The sequence below is a fragment of the Polypterus senegalus genome, chromosome 17, assembly GCF_016835505.1.
Source record: "Polypterus senegalus isolate Bchr_013 chromosome 17, ASM1683550v1, whole genome shotgun sequence".
NCBI lineage: Eukaryota > Metazoa > Chordata > Cladistia > Polypteriformes > Polypteridae > Polypterus > Polypterus senegalus.
Window position 1 is genome coordinate 96,058,465 of NC_053170.1, and position 23,302 is coordinate 96,081,766.

Consider the following 23,302-nt stretch of genomic DNA (forward strand, 5'->3'; position numbering starts at 1 on the left):
AACATATTATGTGTACATACATAAACAAAATACAGGCATAATTAAGAAATGTCTCGCCTTTAAGTTGCATTCCTGATCTTCCGGGCAGAAAAAGAATCGACACTGTGGTAACGTTATTAGCGAGAAGGTGAGAGTTCAGCGCAATCGCAATTGCCAAACTTTGGGGGGAATTGTACCGAGTTCAATGGGGAAGGACCAATCTAACTGGCTATAAATGTGGATTATAATGGTGCATTGGCGTCCCTCAGGGCTTGGGGAGCATCTGCCAAACTATGCCGGACCGATTTTTTTTTTGGCCAAAGATGTGCACAAACAGAATTCAAATTAAAAAAATAAAAATAATCGCTGCATTCACTGTGACCGACTGGCCATGTCACGAAGCGGTTTTTGAAGTTGCACTTCTTGCAGCTGCCATGCCTTTTTGTTTTGTTTCCCGGTCTATCTGTGCAGATGCTTCACATTTTTTTCTTTCCATCAAGACGAGAAAAACACATTGTAAATAGTAATAAATCTTTCATTATTCTTATTATTTTATTCATGGGGTTTCGTGTGTTTTTACTCTGGGTGGGAGAGGGGTCGGTCTCCTTCAAGGTTTGTTTTGCACAGTTAGCCCCTCGGTGTGAGTGAATGCACAGGGATCAGAGCTCGATATTCGTCAGCTGTGGTTGATAAGCGCTTATCCTCTGTACCTGAAGCTTCCATCTCTGAGGAACATGGCCTGCTTAATCCAGCAGTGAAGATGCAGTGTACGGTGAATCTGCAGAATAATGAACTATTTTCACAATACTTTGTACTGAAGACCAATACAACTTTTTAATGTCCTGGAGGTAACCATATTCCTGCTATGCTGTGGTTCAAATTGGGTCCCACATTTGAACAGCAGCAGCCAATGACATCAGAAAGTACATACTAAAACTGCAGAATCCAAAAGTTGGCTATCCAGATGTATGCCCACTGTGTCCAAAACAAATGATTTTTCTGCTAATCTGCATTGTTGTTAAATGTACTGTTTGTCAAATATCTTCTTGTGCATGACTGTGAAGAGTGTTAAATTGAAACTGAGCTCTTGATCTGAAGCCCTGGGTACAGACCACCTGCATCCCCTGCACTTTCCTAACCAGGAGCCTAGAGAAGTACATCAGGGTTTCTCAACCACATTTCAACAAGGGGGGCACCTCCCCCTGCTCACACATTGCTGTCTGTGGGTTGTCGGTGAACTTTAAGAGGTAAAACTGGGTCTTGAGGCCATAAAGGTTGTCTAGCACTGAAGTAGATGATGTCCTCTGCCACCATGTTCAGGCTCATGTTGTTTGCTTTCTCCAGTGTCGTTTAGGACTATCTGGGGATTCGGCTCCAGGTGATGCAGGTAGACACCCCTCCACTTTCCTGGGTCATGGATTGTCTAAGTGATGGATGACATGCTGTGGGGATCCAGAGCTGTGCACTGGAGTACCCCAGAAATGTGTCCTCCCAATCCCAAACTTTCATTACATTATATGTTCATTACATAGTGGCTCTGTATGCCTTTGTCTTGTATAGTGCCTTTGATATCTATCTGTATATCTAATATAGTGCATTTCATATCTATTATACTGTATAGTGTTCAATCTAGCAGGACAGACATTTTATAATGCCTTATCTGGCTATAGGTCTTTGTTACAAAATGCTTTCCTTCTCTGTGGTTAATACAATCACTTAATCTACCTTTCCAATCTATTTTATAGTACCTTGATCTATATCTCTATTACAGAGTACCTTCCCTAAATATAACACAATGATCCATCTATTATATAGTGCCTTTCATAAACTATCTATTATATAGTGCCTTTTTATATCTATTAATACCTTTAAGTATTTCTGTTGTATGGTGCCTTCCAAGATTTATCAGTTATACAGCAACTATATTTCTATCTATCATACAGTAACTTCCCAAATGATCTCTTATATAGTGCCTTTCATATCTATCTTATATAGTGCCTTTCCTGTGTATCTGTTTGTCTGTCTTGATTTGAGTTGACTTGCTACACTTTCCTAGATTTGTCACTTGTCTTTTTACCATCTCTGTCCAATTGCGGAACCTTCCCTGTTCATTACAAGCTGGGGGAGCTGGACCTGTCCTGGCAGCGCTGTATACTAACTGAATGCCACTCGTGTCAGTTTGGCTCAATTCAAATCATCATTTAATACAACACAAGGCTCAGGATTCATCTGGAGCCGTTGTGAAATGCCATCTGAAGAACACAGGGAATGACCGGGCAGGGTGTACGTGGGGCAGCAGTGCCAGTCCCTGGAGTTCTTTTTGTCCTCAGTACCAGTAAGAAAAAGAACGGCGTGCAACTTGCAGGGGAGTCCGACAGTGCAACGCCGAAGTCGTGAACTTTATGAGCTCCTTGCTATGTTCACTGCTGGAGACTCGTCTTGACCAGCCCACCCTTTTTATTGCGTTTAAATTTTAAAATTCCCTCCAGGTCTGGGGTCTGCCGTTATTGGCTCCGGCCGCTCGCATCCCTGAAATTGTTTAACGGGTTTGAATTCTTAAAAGTTCTCCATTGAGAGACACGAATCGCTCAATTTGAAATCTTTATCACGGTGGCTGCCTGAAGCTGTTTGAAGGCTTTAAAAAGATTTTTTTTTTAATTTTGCTGTATCTTGGCATCTGCTCGGATCAGTAACACCACAATGGTCCACGGGCCTTTTCAACTCTGTATGATTATTATTATGTTTTAATCTGGAGCAGGTGAGTGCCAGAATCCATTTTAAGACACTTTGATTGATTGCACTTTATGAAGCACACCTCGCCACGATGGCGGAAACTCACCTAAACTGTGACTGAACAGGCAGCGAGATGGACGATCGGGCTCCTTCTACCAGCTGTTCTGCTTTTCCCCAGTAGGAGGAGCCATTGATCTTTATATTTTTTTACAAACACTCGTGTTACTTTTTGTGTGTTCCGCTTCTCTCCAGTCTTTTCCAGCACCTTCAAGATTTTTACAAAGACTGAGAATTCTGAAGAAAAGTCCAACTGCAGGTAAAGCTCTATTATTAATAGTATAATTATCGATTATGAAAATTTGTCTGTCATTTCTGCCATTTTCGTTTAACTGAGCGTGAAGTAAGAGGGTGAAGCATTCTGCGTTCTATTCCCATACTTACTCATTGTCAATGTCGGGTCTGCATGGGTTTTCAATCCCCCAGCTCCTAAGTCCCATCACCACCAAATGTATGCAGGTTGGGTTGCTCGGCGATTCCGAATTGGCCCCTGTGCGATTGTGTTTGGGTGGGCACTGGCACCCCTTTGAGGCCCGTTTAATGCCCTGCACCCAGCGCTTCTGGGATAGGCTCCAGTCCGTGGTCCTTCAGCTAATTAAGTGGTATTGAAGATGTTGTGTGAGTGATCCCGTGTCCGCGGTCATAGTTATACCCCCTGTTTGGAACTGCGAACAGTTTATGAACCAAGCCGGAGCAAAAGCAAGTGAGGTGGCAAACTCGACTTCCTGGGCAAAAATGTACCGTGATTTATATAGACCGTGCCACTTTAATTCGAATATAGTGCAAACACTATGTAGTAAGATCGCTGTCAAAAATAACTCATTAATAATTCAAGTAAAATTTACATTTCACACGAGTCAATTACGCTTGCGCTTCTGAAAGTTACGCTTGCTTGTGAAAATTTCGAGTACAATTACTCCATCAAACAATCATTCAATAAATAAATCTTTAAAATGTCGTGCTCATCAAACCAGGGCTGCGGACTCGGTCCACGAAACCTGCGACTCCTCCGAGGCAGCAGAATACACCTGCCTTCAGAGCCATCCGCTGCTCAGCCTTCAGACTGGGACGTCTCACCGCGGAGGGGTTTGCGTCAAGCCTGTTGAACTGCGAGGACACCTCCAGGCAGACTCCGGCCATACTGGTGAAATGAGATCTCTCTTAACTGCCCTGGGAACGACTCGGCATCCAAACCCCCCCCAACCCCCGGATGAGGGGGCAGGGAAAAGGCACGTCTGGGTATCTCTACTTAGCCTGCTGCCCCCGCAACTCAAATCTGGTTAAACTATAGAACATGGATTATATTAAAAATGAACATTTTTACCAACTCGAACTCCAGTAACACAATAACTGCTTCCTTTGCCGCAACCAATGTCTTCAGAAGTGAATACAGTGCCTACCATAATGTTTTGGACAAATCCCATTTTTCCTTGTGTTCAAGTAACCCTCCCTCCCCCCCAACCCTGCCACAACGGATGGACAAACCAGTGTGTTTCTTTGCGCCAGTCCCAAGCCCGGATAAATGGGGAGGGTTACGTCAGGAAGGGCATCCGGTGTAAAATTTTGCCAAATCAATATGCGGACAACAATACAAATTTCCATACCGGATCAGTCGAGCCCCGGGTTAACAGCGACTGCCACCAGTACTGTTAGCCAACAGGGTGCTGGGGGAAATTGGGCTACTGTTGGCTGAAGAAGAAGAAGAGGAGGGAGATGTGTCTGGAGGCAGGAGGAGAGGAGGAAAGTAAAGAGAGTGGAACTGAGGGTAGGAACTTTGAATGTTGGCAGTATGACTGGTAAGGGGAGAGAGTTAGCAGATATGATGGACAGAAGGAAGGTTGATATATTGTGCGTACAAGAGACTAAATGGAAGGGGAGTAAGGCCTGGTGGATCGGAGGTGGATTGAAATTGTTCTATCATGGTGTGGATGGGAGGAGAAATGGAGTAGGGGTTATACTGAAGGAACGGCATTTCAAGAGTGTTTTGGAGGTGAAAAGAGTGTCAGGCAGAGTGATGATTAAGAAGATGAAAATTGGAGGTGTGATGATGAATGTTGTTAGTGCATATGCACCGCAAGTTGGGTGTGCAATGGGTGAGAAAGAAGATTTTTGAAGTGATGAACAGTGTACCCAAGGGACAGAAAGTGGTGATTGGAGTGGATTTCAATGGGCATGTTGGTGAAGGGAACAGTGGAGATGAGGAGGTGATGGGTGGGTATGGTGTCAAGGAGAGGAATGAAGAAGGTCAGAGGATAGTGGATTTTGCCAAAAGGATGGACATGGCTGTGGTGAATACGTATTTTAAGAAGAGTGAGGAACATAGGGTGACGTACAAGAGTGGAGAAAGATGCACACAGGTAGATGACATCCTATGGAGAAGAGCCCATCTGAAGGAGATTGAAGACTGCAAAGTGGTGGCAGGGGAAAGTGTAGGTAAGCAGCATAGGATGGTGGTCTGTAGGATGACGCTGGAGATTAAGAAGAGGAAGAGAGTGGGGGCAGAGCCAAGGATCAAATGGTGGAAGTTGAAAAAGGAAGACTGCAAGGTTGAGTTTAGGGAGAAGGTGAGACAGGCACTGGGTGGTAGTGACGAGTTACCAGACAGCGGGGAACTACAGCAGATGTAGTAAGGGTGACAGCAAGAAGGGTGCTTGGCGTGACATCTGAAAAGAGGAAGGAGGAAAAGGAAACCTAGTGGTGGAATGAGGGAATACAGGAGAGCATACAGAGGAAGAGGATTGCAAAGAAGAAGTGGGATAGTCAGAGAGATGCAGAAAGTAGACAGTACAAGGAGATAAGATGCTAGGTGAAGAAAGAGGTGGCAAAGACTAAAGAAAAGGCGTATGATGAGTTGTATGACGGGATGGACACGAAGGAGGGAGAAAAGAACCGGTGGGCTACAGAGAGGGGCCGAGCTGAGAAAGATAAGCAGCAGGTTGGGGTAATAAAGGATAAACATGGAAACGTACTCACAAGTGAGGAGAGTGTGTGGAGCAGATGGAAAGAGTACTTTGAGAGGCTAATGAATGAAGAGAACGAGAGAGAGAGAAGAGGTTGGATGATGTGGAGATAGTGAACCAGAAAGTGCAACGGATTAGCAAGGAGGAAGTAAGGACAGCTATGAAGAGGATGAAAAATGGAAAGGCTGTGGTCCAGATGACATACCTGTGGAAGCACGGAGGTGTTTAGGAGAGATGGCAGTGGAGTTTTTAACCATATTGTTTATTGGAATCTTGGAAAGTGAGAGGATGCCTGAGGAGTGGAGAAGAAGTGGACTGGTGCCGATATTGAAGAATAAGGGGGATGTGCAGAGCTGTAATAACTACAGGGGGATATACTGTAATTGATGAAGTTATGGGAAAGAGTAGTGGAAGCTCGGTTAAGAAGTGAGGTGATGATTAGTGAGCAGCAGTATGGTTTCATACCAAGAAAGAGCACCACAGATGCAATGCTTGCCCTGAGGATGTTGATGAAGAAGTTTAGAGAAGGCCAGAAGGAGTTGCATTGCGTCTTTGTGGACCTGGAGAAAGTATATGACAGGGTGACTGAGAGGAGCTGTGGTATTATATGAGGAAGTCAGGAGTGGCAGAGAAGTATGTAAAAATGGTACAGGAAGTGAGACAGTGGTGAGGTCTGCGGTAGGAGTGACGGAGGTGGGATTACATCAGGGATCGGCTCTGAGCCCTTTCTTATTTGCAATGGTGATGGACAGGTTGACAGACGAGATCAGACAGGAGTCCCCATGAACAGCAAATCCCACATATGCTCGATCAGATTGAGATCCACGGAAACTGGAGGCCAAGTCAAACACCTTGAACTCTTTGTCAAACCATTCCTGTACAATGCTTGGCATGACGCTACAGAACAGGGCCGCTGTTATCAGGAAATACCATTGCCATAAACGGGGTGTCGATGGTGTGCCACAATCTTTAGGTAGGTGGCATGTGTTAAAGTAACATCCTCCTGAATGCCAAGACCCAAGGTTTACCTTCAGGGCATCACACTGCCTCCACAGACTTGCCTTTTTCCCCATGGTGCACCCTGCCACCATCTTTATCTCCAAGTAAATGACAAACACGCATCCGCTAGGCCAGGGTTGGGCAATGTCAGTTCTGGAGAGCAGCAGTGGCTACAGGTTTTCATTCCAACCCAGTTGCTTAATTAGAAACCAATCGTTGCCAGTCTTATCTTGTTTGTCTGCACAATGTAAGGATCTCATATCGTAGATTTTTCCTTTTCAAGGATATCATCCAAATGATTTGAAGCCTAATCGTTTTTTCTATTAAGTGTTTTATTAAATCAAACAGTGCATGATGAACACATACAGATGTAAATGGATGAAAGATAGCTGGAGAACTGCTGGCTGCTTTGTCTTTTACATAATATTGCTAATAAGGGGCCATTAAAACACAGAATGCAGCGGTTTAAGAGTGAAATAAGCAATTAAGGGTGGGGAAGCTTAACAAGCGAGACCACTAAAATGTTACTCAGTAATAAGTGCTTCATCAGCAATAATTGACTTTTTTCATTAAGAAGCTGGGTTGGAACAAAAACCTGCGGCCCTCCAGGACCAACATTGCCCACCCCTGTGCCAGGCCATTAGATCTTAAACAGGGGTGTTGAACTCTGATCCTGGAGGGCCGCAGTGGCTGCAGGTTTTCATTCTAACCATCTTCTTAATTAGTGACCTGTTTTGACTTCTAATGAACTTCTTTTGCCTTAGTTTTCATTAACTTTACTCAGGCCCCTTAGTTCTTCCTTTTTCCTTAATTAGCAGCCAAACAACCATGAGGCACAAAATGAGCCGCTGCAAACTGTGCCCATCACACAATATTTGGAAATAAAGAAGGGTGGCGGTCTCTGTAAGGCTGATCTCTCAGGTCACCCAAACATTTAGAGAATGTTCTTAGAAAAAAACAGAAAATCAACAGTTTTGGAAATGTCTGCTCTGGCAGAATGAGAGCAGCATTAAGTCATGATATTCAATAACGGCTTTAATTAACAGCAAGAATCGGCTTCTCATTAAGAACCTGGTTGGAGTTTGAAGCCCCAATTTTCCTGGTCATCTGTCAGCTCATTTCATGTCTCATTACTTAAAGAATCAATTGAGAAGACCGAATCCATAACATCAGGGCTATTAAACTGAAGGGAAAAGAAGTTAATTAGCAGTGAAACCTGGTCACTGATTAAGAAAAGGGTTAGAATTTAAACCTGCAGCCACTGCGGCTGTCTTCCAGGCCCGGTGTTTGATATCTGTGATCTAAAAGAAAACGGCACTCTTCAGACCGCGCCACCCTCTTGTATGGACGTGAAAAATTAAACACCAATGCCAGTTACAAGAACATTGCCTTTCCTTCTTAAAAATGGTGAACGGTTACTCGAACCGATTCCGTTTAATGAGCAAAGTGAGGCGAACTGTGAAAGGAACACGCAGGCTTTTACAGTATTTCTAGTCTCGCAGGGCTTCCTGCTTTGTTACATGAGTGCGCGTCTCCGATTCGAACACTAGGTGGAGCTGACGTGCTAGTAATGAAACTCCGTCATGTTTCCCAGAATAATAAAAACAGAACTCGTCCAATCCTTACTAAAGGCACACACAGCGCGACACGCGTATGCAGTTACGGAGATAAAGATGGCATCCGTAGAGAATCTATTGATAAATGCGCCATTGGTTATTTGTGTAAAATTTACGTACGGCCTGGACACAGGCGGCAGAGCAGAGGTGTCCTCTATTAAAGTTTCTGACCTGCAGCCCGCACGTTGCAAGTTGCGCATCTCTGAACACACTTCCTCCAGCTGATTTGTTCGCAATTCGAGTCTGAGGTGGCACGAGGGCACACTATTAGGTTCATACCCCAACCCATTAAACGTTCTCCCCATGGATTTTCTATGGGTGCTTTGGGATGCGAGAGAAAACACAAAGCCGTGCCCGTTATGTTAGCTGATGATTCTACATTGTTCATGTATGGCGCTTTTAGAAAGAACTCGCACCTCTTCACATGTTGTTATTGGGCAGCCTTATGCTCAAATCTTTTAAATTCAGTTTTTCCACATCAAGAAACAATAGTCCAGCATGACACGGCCAAAACAGGATTTTAGAAATCTGTGCCAATTTATTAAAAACAAAAAACTGAAATCTCACCTTGACACAAGTAATCAGACCCTTTACCGAGGACTTAGATGAAGCCCTGTTGGCAGCCATTCCAGCATGGGGGTCTTCCTGGGTCGTGACAAGCTTCACACGCCTGGATTTGGGGATTGTCTACTCTTCTTCTCTGCAGATCCACTCAAGCCCCTCTGTCAGGTTGGATGGAGACCACCAGTGGATGGGACCCAAGAACATTAAGAGAGTTGACCCTAAGCCACTTCCATGCTGCCTTTGCATTCTCCAGTTATAAGGTGGGCCTTGGGCCCACTCAGTGGTCCACAGAATTCTGGGCAGGTTTTCATTAAGGATTTCTCGGTACTTTGCTCTGCTCAGCTTTCTCTCAACCCTGTCTGGTGTCCCACGTTAAGGTGCTGCCACCGCCATGCTTCACTGGTACAGTATCATGCAGTGGTGTCTGGCGTCTTCTGCTGGATACACAACACTAATCTTGATTTCATCAGACCAGAAAGTCTCATTTATGACAGCCTGAGAGTCCTTTAGGTGCCTTTCTGCAAACTCCAAGTGGGACTCCATGTGTCTGTTACTGAGGAGAGGCTTCTATCATAAAGCCCAGATGGGTGGAGTGCTGCAGTGATGCTGACCCTTCTTGGAATTTTCTCCTATTTTTCACAAAAGTTCTCTGGAGCTCAGCCAGTGTGACCATCAAGTTCTTGGTCACCTCTCTTACCACCCCACGATTGCCCAGCTCCAGGAGGGGTCCTCCCCCAATTAACTCTTTCAGGGCCGAATATTTTTTCCAAAAAACAGTTTTCTGAAAGGCACACAAAGTAATCGTTTCACACATAAATCAACATAAAACGTCTGTTGCCACATGCTGTGGCCACCAGTTTGCAGTCTCTTGTGGCTCACCACTCACGGGTGGCAGGCTGGCTACCATGCCTTCTTTGTTTGGCCATGCGGGCGGCAGCAGCGGTCGTAGTGCAACGAAATCTGGTTTGTATCTCTTGTCATTGCAAGTGGTGGTCCTCCCAGGCAAATGTTGCCATAGACAAATCAGCTACACGAAAGCGTTCAGCAGCACAACCAGCTTGGGAATCGATCAGCTGATGCTTGTACCTCATGGTACTTTTTGATTACTTGCATCAAAATCAGAGTCTGACAAGTCAAAGTCCAATTCAGCAATAACATGCAAAACATCGCCCATGGAGTATTTTGCTTTGCGGATTCGCTATGGTCAGGTCTCTCCAGGGAAGTTCGGTTGGGTCCATATGCCACCATAAGCCACTCCCGTGCTGTCTTTGCTTTGTGTCTTGTTGGAAGGTGAACCTTCATGCCGATCTGAGGTCCAGATCACTGTGAGCAGCTTTTCATGAAGGGAATCTCAGTACTTTGCTCCTTTCAGGTTTCCCTTAACCCCATCTAGTCTCCCGGTCACTGTTCCTGCCACCACTATGCTTGACTGTTGGAATGGTGTAGTAGAGGTTATGAGCGCTGCCCAGTTTCCTCCAGACGTGACGTGATCTCAGTTTCATCAGAGCAGAGACTCTTGTTTCTAGGTGCCTTTTTTTTGCAGGCTCCAAGTGGGCTTTTCTGTGTCATATTGGCCACTCTGTCATAAAGTCCTGATCAGTGGGGTGTTAGAGTGATAGCTGTCCTTCTGGAAGTTTCTCCTATTTTCACAAAGGTTCTCTGGAGCTCAACCACAGTGACCATAAGGTTCACCTTCCTTACTAAGGCTGTTCTGCCCAGATCGCTCAGCTTGGCCGGGTGTGCAGCTCTTGGAAGTGTTGTAGTTGTTCCGAACATCCTCCATTCAAGAACTGTGGAGTCTACAGAGCTCTTGGGGACTTTCATTGCTAGTTTTCCTCGGATCTTTGCCTCAACCCAATTCTGTCTCTAAACTCTGGGGGCAATTCCTTCGACCTCCTGGCTTGGTGTTGGCACGACTGTGGGACCCTTCCACACACAGGTGCGTGTCTTTCCAAAAAATCAGTCCAGTCAACTGAATCATCCACAGATGGACTCCAAACAAGGTGCAGAAACATCTCAACGACTGTAATCAATAGAAAGGAACGCACCTGTACCAAAGCAAAGCGTCTGAATACTTGTGTCAATTGAAGATTTGAATTTTTTATTATCAAAAAATTTCTAAAATCCTGCTTTCGGTGTGTCATTCTGGAATATCGAGTGTTGCTCGATGATGGAACAACTGAATTTCAACATTTTTAGCATAAGGTTGCACCAAAACAAAATGCACAAGTCATCTGAAAACTATCTGGGCTCAATATTTGAAGGTGATGGCTGCAGTGTTGGATTGATGCTAAAATTTCGACTTGGGCATCGATACCAGCTTGCAGACCTCCATACTGGTACCAAAACGGTTCCAAGGCAAATAACAGATAACTTCCAAACCCCACCCCAGTCTTACTCCAGCCTCTCTGGTCCTCCAAGCCATCACGCCACACTATGCATCGCTCTCCCCTTGAAGCCACTAAGTCCCAATCGTGTCAAAGGAATATCCCCCTCCGTGAAGTGCCAATTGCATCCAACCAATAATGGGGGTTTTGGGGGGAGGGGGTGGGGGTCCCTTGTGAAGTCCTGATCATTTTGAAGTGTTGAGGGGGTGTGGGATGATGGCTGAAGTCTACTTCCAGTACCAAAAAAATTCCAAATTTCTGCTACTGCACCATTTTTCAAATTTGGGTTAAACTGTGCAGCTCTAGATGACGGTGCAGGTCACGTGACTAGCAACGAGTATAGCAAAAGTGACCCAGGGACAACCGTTCATTTCTTTCAGCACTCCTGGTACCTCCTTCTCAGGTCCAAAAGTTTTGTTCATATTTAACGTGTCGAGTACACCTGACATTTTTGAATGTCTTCAAAAATTGAGCTTAGGTTACTTGGGCCTGAGGCACTGTGCTTATTTCATCTTTGGTAAAAATGTTGGCGAAAGATTTATTGAACTCATTTGTCACTTGCTTTCTTTGGTGTTAAGCTTGGCTGTAAATTCAGCAGTAAATCCTGGGGCAAGTCTTTTAAACTGTTAAACAAAACTGAGTAAGATGATGTTCAGGGGGCTCCTCTGATAGGACATGACTGCCATCATTTTACTCACAATGGCTGTAATCACGGAGACCAGGGGGCATCAAGTGCTGCAGATGGAACAAGAACCACAATCCAAAGTTTCGTCAGACGCCTCGACTCCTTAACAGGCCATTTACGTCTGGGTTTGTAACTTGCACTTCCCTATTTAGGTCCATTTAAAGTCCATTATATGGTCTGCGGCGGCGGACTATTAGAGCAGGTAATTGTTCCATAAATGCAGCGAGAGGTCATTAACGTTCATTTTAAACATTATGTGTGTTGTTCTACTAATACTCATATTATGACTAAAACTCACCACAGTGAATGGTAAAAGTGCGCACAACCCCCAATAAAATGATGAAGAAAGATGGGCAGCCATTATGATCATCAGACTTGGAAAGTGGGTTTAAGAAAATTCAGTGACGACATTTTTTAGGTTATTGTTAGACTGCTGTTCAGCTGTGAGACGCGTGTTCTACCAGAAGCCCTTGAAGATACCAAAGCCAGGCTAAGGTGAAATGTCTGTCATATTTTAAAGGAGAAAAAGACGGGCTAGGCAGAGATAAAGCGAGGGAACAGTCATGTGAAAAAGTAAGTGCACCCAACACAGTGACTTTGTTTTTATTTTTATTTTTTTAATTTACATAGTTTAAGTGACCAGACAGACCATAATAAACATTTGGAGCAACAACCTGGTGACCCTCATATAACTGAAGTAAAATAATCACAAAGAAACACACACTAATTGCGGAAATGTCTTTCCAGACGCAAATTCCCAATTGAACCGTCTTATGATGCTGGCTCTTCCAGTCTAAAGTCCTTCTGGCAGGTGGAAGGACATTGGAAAATGACTATCAAAATAGGAGCCCCTGGCGTCAACACCTCCACCTCACACTAACAACCCTGGCACTACTGTGGATGAGAACAGAGACGGTTACACAATGAATGTGCCTGAGTCGGTCCCTCATTTCATGCCGTGTTTGAACACATGAATGAAGCGCCTTGTCTCGTATGCCTCCAGTGTGTTTAGCGTGCAACAAAAAAAAAAAAAAAAAGGAAACGCAGGTCTATAGAATTTGCTGTAATTTTTAGCCACATGTCAAACTGATTGTCTGCCAGATTAAAATTATCCTCTAGCGGCGTTGCTTCTAAAAATAAAGCGCAATTTACAACTAATGTCACTGATGGCCACAGATGTGTCACAATCCATGCACACAGAAAGGACTCATTTAACGGCAGTGCAGGTCGCTGCAAGCATGGCACGTCCATGACACTGGGGCCATCGACTGGTATCTGAGTGAATTGCGCCTGGTGCCAATGTTTGCTCTGCACCGTTCACTAATGCAGGATGCCAGCTTGCCATCGTTCATGCAGGGAGATCTCTCAGCTGCTGCTGTTTCATTTTGTCGGTAGTTTTTCCTAATGAATTTGAGCTCGATGTGTCAAACTCATGTTTAACGTCTCTTTTTGATTCTTTTTATGTTGATTATATGCATATTTCTTTTAATTTTGTTTTTGTCCATGTATTGTAGCAGAGCAAATGAAGAGACAGGGCAAAGCCAAATGCTTGGGGTGCCAACTGGGTAAAATGGCATTTCATTGGAACAAAAAAATGTAAAAAATCAACAAAAATATGCAACTTAGTGCATAGTTTTAAAGGTATAGTTGTTCTCTCTGAATCACTATTGAAAGAATGTGCCCTGGTGACAAATAAAGTTCTATCTATCTTATCCTGCATACTATGCTAGAATTAAAATCTATCTGTCATTGCTTGGTTGCAAGCTCTGGTCTTGATCTGCACATTAGCAAGGTCAGCACCAAAATGAGACCCCGCCTTCCGGGAGCGTTCAGCTTTTATAATGGGTAGACTGGAAGAATTGGGGATTCAGTGCCCTCAAGGGGCAGTCTCTCAAGGCTGTGAGGGGAAACAAAGAGACAAGACCATTAGTGACAGTGCCCCCTCTCGTCCTGGGGTGGTACTATTTACTATAGGCAAACCTGGAAGGTGAACCTCTGGCACACATGTGCGATAGTATGTAAACTGCCTGTGTTATGTTCCATGTGCTTTTTGGGTGGTTCCCCCACAAGTGGAAGGGTCATCTGCCTATAAATCCAGAGGGTCATCCACTTTGAATGCACTTTGGAGTTGGTGAGTTTTCTTGCACTTCTTTGATGTATTCGATTTCTGAACCTTGCTGCTCTGTTTTTTGCATTTTGACCTCATTCTGGATTTCTGTTTTGGGGTCTTGTTTGCCCGGATTCACCTTTTGTTTGACGCAACTCCATTTTGCCTCTGTGGAGCTTCATTCTTGTTATAAGCATTTTTGTTTAAATGAACCATTTATTTTATGAATACTCTGTGCCTCTAGTGGGCATTATTGGAAGTGTATGGAACTCATGACACTACGATTTAAACATTTGTGCTGCCTTGTATTAACCTTTCTGTTTTGTGTTTGCCTTCATTTTATAAAGACTCCTGCTACATGCGGATGTTTTGTCAGCTGTGAGGTGTTCGAGGGGTGTCTTACTTACGAAGCCTATTTCAAATCCAACCACCCCCCCATAGCATCTGAAATCTGGGCATTGACTTGGCCATTCTGTTTCTTTCTTTTCAGACATTTCTTGGTGGATGTACAGTACTGGTATGTTTAGGGTCATTGTCATGTTGCAAGGTCAATGTGACAGCGACTTCATCTGTCACATTGTGTGAGACACAAGCATCCTGGAGGCGATACTGAGTGGAGTACTCTCTGGATTGGTGGATAAAATAATAAAGAAACGTAGGGGTGGTATTCAGGTTCAGCTTTCTAGACCATATAATGAGGATTATAATTTGGACTGCCACAGGGGTCGTCTTTGAGCTGCAGTCACAGTGTTATGATTTGCCCGGCTCTTGAAACTCAAAGTGTGGCTTTGACTCCACAAGCAGGTCCTCAAAGCTTCACATAGGCATACCACCGAGGGGGATTATTATGGTTTAGCTAAATGAATTCGTACGTGACCACTGATGTAAGTGACTGACGCTCAATTTAAAAAATAGGAGATGGTGGGTTCCGAATGAAGAATTGGTCGGTAGCTCCAGCGACCCCAAGTATGAAGATCCTGCAGTAAAAATCTCCTCAGCCCGGAGATGGCGTGCAATCTTGGCCTTACGTCTTTCAATTAAATACGGGGAATTAGTGTAACACATTCCTCGACCTGTGGAAGAGATTTGCATTTCATTCATTTCTGAGCAAACAAGTAGGCTGCGAATGATAAATGTCTGCAGCTGTGTTAGAAGAAAACGTTAATTAAATAGAACATGAAGCGATTAATCTGCTAAGGAGTTCTGCAATCAGAAGGTCTCCCTCGTTTTGGCTTGTGACCCTTTCCATCATGCTCCTTTGTCTAGGCGTCTACCCTCCTCCTTCCTGACCTGTGTTCTCACTGGTTTCAAACTTTAGGTGGCACAGTGGGTACAGATGTCGCCTTACAGCTCTGGAGACCCGAGTTCAGATTTGTGGACTCTGCGCGTTTGGCTTGTACCCACATTTGGGTGTTCTTGTTTTCTCTATGGGCTGGCACCCAGTGCACAAACCCCCAGTCCTACCCTGTCATGAAATAAGTGGGCTATTCAGATTGATCCATTTTTTTAAACCATGACAAACCTGGGCTTGTGAAGGTAACCATCTTTTGTTATCACAGCAAAATAACAAATGGGAAACGTTTCATCACAGCCAAGGGCTCTGCCTGCTCGAACATAAGAGATGATTACATTAAAAATGCCCACCTTGAGTGAAGCAAGGGTGCAATTACAGTCATGTGAAAAAGTAAGTGCACCTCACGTATGTGGACCTATGAAGATTTGATCTTCATTTAGGCAGTATATGTAAATGAAGGTGATATAATATAACAAACATCAGGCCACAGTCACATCTCACGGCAATCATTGAAATAAACAAATGTAAATATTGCATGTGGAAAAAGTAAGTGCACTCCATTTATCACTACCTCCAATGAGAATGAGGTGCACCAGATCAGACGCAGGTGATCAGCACAACATTAGAGAGATTCTTGTCTGAATCCATCTTCTTTAAGCCTCACACTTTTGAGTTGGCAGTCGAAGTGCGTGTCATCACCGTGCCGAGATCGAAAGCATTTCCTGAGCTGCCTATGAGTCTTGGAAGGAGTTTATAAATATCTTCAAACAGTTGGAAATCTCCCATTCCACTGTCTAGAAGATCATTTAGAAGCGGAGAAGATTTTGAACGATTGCCACCTTGTCCAGGCCAAGTCATGACCCCAGCAAGTTCATCCTGAGAGGAAAACACAAGATGTAGAAAGAAGTCTCTAAGACATCCAGAATTTCATCATGGGACCTCCTGGTAGCTTTTGTCGCTGTTGATGTCAAAGTTTGGTAGTCTACCATTAGAAAAAGGCTGAAGAAGTGAGATCTGCATGGGGAGGTGTGCCAGGAGGAAACCAGAAAGAACATCAGGAGAACACTCAAGTTTACCTATCAACATCTAGGCAAAGAGAAGGACTTCTGGAACAATCTGCTCTGGACAGACAAACATATAGGCAAAGAGCGGGACTTCTGGAACAATCTGTTCTGGACAGACACATATCTAGGCAAAGAACGGGACTTCTGGAACAATCTGCTCTGGACAGACAAAGCAAAGATGAGTTTTTTGGCCACAATACCAGACATGTTTAGCAAAAACCAAAGACAGCATTTGTGCAGAAGAACTTAATACCAGCCATTAACCCCTTGTAAACGACTGTCACGAAATCGCTTCAAACCGCTTCTGGCCTGAATACAGCCGAGGTGGTGTATGTATTCCACCAATACCAGTTGATGTGTATTTGATACATACCAAGGATCGTATTGGAAGCACTGGTCATGCCATCTAGCAGTCGTAGTGAAAACTACATCCGCCTGATGGAAGTGAAGTGTTGGTGTGGCTATGCACATGGATTTTGGCTCCAAATTAGAGATATTGTCCAAATTTGAGGTAAGTTGTGGTAAGATAAAAATACATACCAGCTTATTGTTTGCTTGTGTACTATATTCAAATTAACAATCTCCACTTAATTTCAACAGAGTGTAATTGCAGACCACAATACCTATGAGGTCAGTCATATAATGCCCCAACATCAAGAAACTCCCTCAACGTCCATCATGTAACACTTATCACATTAGACTATGATTAGCATTAGGGCCCCGTTACACTATGGTTATGATTAGGGCTGTAGGAGGGTTATCTGACTCAAAGGGCATTTTGTGACTGATGCTGTGGGCATTACCTCTATCTATTGGTATTGCAGGCTGCTGCTAGACACTTCTTCTTAATTAAGCATCTCCTTGACAGTAAAAACACAAATAATTTCTTTTTTTACATAATTGTAAATAAATTTAGGCACCAAGGAGTTAAGCACACTGCTGGAAATGTTCTGGTTTGAGTTTGCATTGTTTTATCAGGAAATACTACTATCATAGAATCCACTACGTGTTCTTCATCATACCAGAAGGTGCTTGAGGACAATGCGAGACCATCTGTCCAGATATCTGAAGCTCAACCCTAAGAGTGGACCTGGCAATATGACAATGACCCCAAACATACCAGTAAGTCCACCAAAGAATGCCTGAAATAAAGGGGAGAGATGGTTCTGGATTGGCCAAGTCAAAGCCCAGAATCTGAGTGGGAGTGGGAAGAACTGTTACCCAGTCGATGACCCCTCACTGTCAAGCAGTTTCTGACAATGCCTACTATTAGAGCACCAATTTACTTTTTCCACAGCTGGAACTGCCATATCTGTTGATGTTTTGCTGAATAAATGATTGCACGGTCAGACTTTCATTGTTTATTTTCTAATGACATCACTTCCTCCTACAGATGCTGTTCAAATTGAGATGTCCACTGTGGCAGGAGGCTGGGGGCCAGACCCAGCCGGGATGCCTGGAAGGACCAGGAGGTGGTCTATACGTCCCTTGGGCCATGAGGGGGCAACCGCCCTGGATGATGAGGGGACCACAGGGACGGAACAAGGAGGCTCAAACCCACTGGGGCCCGTGGCCACCTCCAGGGAGAGCCCCGAGTGTCGTGGATCTCGGGAGGTTGACACTTTCACCACTCCTGGGAAGGTGGAGGAAGAACCTTCCAGGGACGCCCAGAGTGCTTTCGGGTGCTAGTGCTGCAATTCAGCCACACCAGGAAGTGCAGCCGGAAGGTCATTAGCAAACACCTGGAGCACATCTGGGTGGATATAAAAGGGGCCGCCTTCCTACAGTCGGGTAGCTAGAGTCGGGAGCTGGAAGTGGACGAAGCTCCAGTGACAAGAGGAAGAAAAGCGGCCCACGGAAGTTAAAAGGCCAGAGGAAGGGTGTTGTGGTGCTGGAGCACTGTGTGGGTGCAGGACTTGTGTGTTTTTAAGAACTGTAGATGTCCGTTTGGTTGTGTCCAGGCTGATTATCTCATACCACATGTGTTCAAAAAGGAAACACATTTTGTGGGGTGCATTTGCTTTTTCACACAACCGTCCATTGCGTTTAGAAAGCCTACCTGTAGAGGTCATGGATGAAGAACCTTTTGATGGAGTTGAGGAACTGCCAACGTTGTCATTATTTGGGAGAAAAATGTGAAAAATTTCCCACGAGGAGAAATGTGTGCAGTATCTTCAAAAACGATAAAAAAAACAAAAAAAAACAGCAGTGACAGCTTCACGTCCTTGACGTACAGAGGGGCGTTTCAGGTCATAAATGAAATGCCACAGAGTCGGAGTTGGCAAATCTAAAATAACACTGATTAACAGCCCCCCGTCTCCCGCCCTGTGCCACTTTTTATTTTTATTAAATTCTGGGATTGATTAATGGACGGTGGTACAGAATATGAGCATGTCAGGCATTTCTTACAAGACCATTAATCTGATGAAGTGCTTGCCTGGAACCGTATTTGTTTAAAGAAGTGTCTCCACAGCCGCAGCTTTTGGACTGATCGTATAAAGGGACTCGTCACATCCTTAGGGACAAACATCTCAGGAGTTTCATCCAGTTCTACTGCCCCACGTTCCCTGCCTTTTGACTTTGTCTTTTGTTTTCTTTCACTTCATCTTCTTGGCTAGATGGTCTTTATTGTTGACCTCTGGAATTGTGATTGATGATTCCGTTTTGTGGTTCCTTTCATCACTTGATGTTTCTGGAAAGGCTTTGCCTTTGTTTATCTGAACTAGAACATCCATCCATCCCTTCATTCTTTGTTTTCTGAAACGTCTTATTTGAGCACATCTTCACACAGTCATGGCCAAAAGTTTGTAGAATGACACAACTATTGGTTTTCATCAAGTATGCTGCTTCAGTGTTTTTATATCTTTTTGTCAGATGTTTCTCTGGTATACTGAAGTAGAATTACAAGCATTTCATAACTTTCAAAGGCGTTTATTGACAATTCTATTAAGTTTATGCGCAGAGTCCATATTTGCAGTGTTGGTGGTTCTTTCTTTTTCAAGACCGCTGCAATTCACCCTGGCATTGCTTTCCACCAACATGTCTTCTGGAACTGTGGACAAAGGACTGACTCTCTGTATGCATTCTGGTCGGAGCACATTGATCCAGAAGTCCTGGTCTTTGTCTAGATGTTCATGGACAAACTTGACTTAGACCCTGAAGTTCTTCCTGGGTTTCTCCAGGGCAGGCAGAGTAGAGGCTCTGAAGCTAAGAATCCATCCTTGTATCCATAAGGTTGCCATTAATGCCAAAAGAGATCGCACTCTGCTGGGCCCTTAACCTGTGATTGCTTCTGGGGGCTGTGCAATGGCTGACCCTAAGGGGTATGCAAAAACTAACAAATTCCCAATACAAGAAATTGTATAAGGTGAAATAAAGAACAAATAAAAGAAAAACTCCTATGTTGATCTCCTTTAGGTCCTCTTTGTAATGGGAGGCTCCCGCACTTGACATCATCAACAGTGGGGGTCCGAGGTGAAATTCTGGAAATCTGTGATACACACTTTTATAACCTCTCGTCTAGACTACTGCAATGCACTTCTTTTGGGATTTAGCCAGGCCTCCATTGCTCGGCCTACAGCTGGTGCAAAATGCCGCTGCTCGATTTTTAACCAGTACAAGCAATCAAGAGCACATTACCCCAATTCTGGCTTCCCTTCACTGGTTTCCAGTTTGTTTTCGAATCCATTTTAAGATTCTTGCATTTGTTTTTAAATCCTTTAATGGTTGTGCCCCATTTTATCTGTCTGAACTGCTGCACCCATATGTACCGTCCTGCCCTCTCGGGTAAGCAGACCAGATGCTTTTACTTGTCCCTCAGACACGATGCACACTTAGAGGTGATCTGGCTTTTTTGATTGCAGCTCCAAAACCCTGGAATGATTTGCCATTGCACATTAGGCACGGCCATCAGCAGTGTGTCTCTTTGCGGAGAGAGTGTCGACCTCGTTGAGAGGTTTACTTACCTTGGCAGTGACATTCATGTCTCTGGTGACTCTTCCTATGAAGTCAGTAGACGGATTGGGAGAGCATGGGGGGGTCATGAGGTCGCTGGAAAGGGGTGTGTGGCGCTCTCGATATCTCTGCAAAAGGACGAAGGTCCAGATCTTTAGAGTCCTGGTGCTTCCTATTTTGCTACATGGTTGAGAGACATGGACGCTATCCAGTGACCTGAGATGAAGACTGGACTTCTTCATGTGTGTCTCTCCAGAAAATCCTTGGGTGCCGCTGGTTTGACTTTGTGTTGTTCATGGAGTCCAGAATGAGGCACATGACCTGCATTGTGAGGGGACGTCAGTTACAGCACTACAGCCATGTGGCGCGTTTCCCCGAGGGCGATCAGCTCGTAAGATCCTCATTGTTGAGGACCCGAGCAGCTGGACCAGGCCAAGAGGTCACCCACGTTACACCTGGCTGCAGCAGATAGAGAGTGGGACTGGACCGCGTGTCTGCCTGGGGGGTTGCCAGCTGGGATGCCGAGTTGTTTCATCATGTAATGGGTGTGGCAACACGCTGTACCAGTGCATGTCCCCCAACTTGACTCGACCTGTAGGCTCCTTCACTTGCTGTCTTTAAATTTTATTTAAGAAAACACACTTTGACTCCATGGCCTTTGACGCAGTGTGAGATGTTGACTATATGTGTACTTTTTTTATTATGAATTTCTTCAGCTCTTATGTGTTACTGTTTCTTTTAGCCTTTTGGTTATTGTGTGTCTTGTATGTTGGGTTTTATTGCACAGCACTTTGCTCAACCTTGATGTTGTTTTTAAAGCGCTTTATAAATAAATAAATCTGTCTGCATCTTGTGTTCTTGCTGGGGTGGCCTTCCCTGGACAGAGTTGACAGGTGCGTGGAGTCTTCTCCACTTGTAAGATGATCTCTCTGGACCGTGGAATGGTTGACGTCCAGTTCTTTGGAGATCTTTTTTGAAATTCCCTTCCCAGCCTCTCAGACCACTCGAACCTTCTGAGTGAAGACCTCAGAGAGAGCTGTTGCTGTTTGCATGGCGAGAACACACAACGACAAACCCAACGGCCTTGAGCCCACTGTTAACTGATGAGGATTTGAAAATAAACCCAAGGATGCCTGGCTAAGTGGATTATTGGGGACCACTTGGGATACCAAGGCGCACACACACACAGAAATTTGTGCTTATCAATTATTCCATGTAGCCACCATTTTTCCAGTAATGTGTTGAGGAAAGGCCAGGGATGGCAGCATCCTTGACAAGGCAGACTGAGGCAATGAATGAACATCTCCGTGTGTCAGTAGACAAGCACAGACCTGCCATGTTGATTCTGTTTGCATTTTGTCAAATTTAGGAAGAAACGTCATAAAAAAAAAAATAATAATTTTGGAATGATTTTCCCATTACGAAACAAATGAACATAAATAAGTGTCAGCGTCATATCAGTTCCACAGATGAAATCGCATTCTCTGAAGGCCCCCCGGATTATTAGAGCCATCCATCACCCATGCTTTTCACTGTTAAAATAATTACAGGATATTGCTCAAGGAGAATGCGACTAAATGTCAGAACAAGACTTTGGGTGATTGGATTGTATGGAAATTTAGTAAATTATGATTTAAGACCTTTAGCCTTAACTGAACTGAAAGCCATCACTTCAGCACTCCAGGACAAAGACCTCCTTAAAGGCTTGTAAGAGAGAAGAGAGAGAGGTTAGGAGCAGGCGCTGACACAGACGAACCAACTCTGGATCCCAGATTGGCACCCGAGTGCAGCCATGCAAGGGGTGACACCGCAGCACCACACAAGTTCAGATGGAATGGAGCCAGTGGGAGTTTTTGTTATGGTTGCCAGAGTGCCAATTCTGCCACCAACCCCCAGGTGTTTCCCTGCAGGTTTGAGGGCTGACATGTGGAGCTGGATGCAGATTAACATCATACCCTCGCTCAAGGGCCCAACGAAGTACAGTCACTTTTGGGGTTTATGGGATTTGAACCAGCAACCTTCTGATTACCAGTGCAAATCCATAGCCTCAGAGCCACCACTCTGCCCCAAAGGCTTGAAAGGACAGATATAAATGAAAGGCGCTATATTACATGGACAAGCAGGAATGAACCAGTCAGTACTAGACAGACAGGCAGATGTGAAAAGGGCTAAATAAGAGATATGCGGGATCCACCTATGTATTATTTAGTGCCGTACACATCTATCTATCATATAGTGCCTTACACATCTATTTATTACACAATGCCTTTACTATCTAGCTATCTGTCTGCTATATAGAGGTGTAAGACACTATTTATCTATACGAGAGGGGACCCAAAAATAATGAGAATTTCTTTTTCTGGAGGGTGTCAGTTCCAATGTTTGCTGCTAGGCGCGGGTACTAGACTGCCCAATGCATCATTTTGCCAAGCGCCACCCTTGAAGTGCTCAAGCAATTGTGTGATGCGGTGCGGAAAAAACGACCCAAATGGTGGCGATCAGGTGAGTGGCTTCTGCATCATGACAACTCTCCGGCCCACACAGCACTGAGCATGTGGCATTTTCTCACAAAAAAAGGGACGACAACGGTTTACCCCACCCCACCCCCCAACTCCCCAGACCTTGCACCATGCGATTTTTTTCTTATTTCCAAGAATGAAGAGGAACCTTAAAGGAAAGCATTTTTTCAGGATGTACAGTGCATCCAGAAAGTATTCACAGCGCATCACTTTTTCCACATTTTGTTATCTTACAGCCTTATTCCAAAATGGTTTAAATTCATTTTTTTCCTCAGAATTCTATACACAACACCCCATAATGACAACGTGAAAAAAGTTTACTTGAGGTTTATGCAAATTTATTAAAAATAGAAAAATTGAGAAAGCACATGTACATAAGTATTC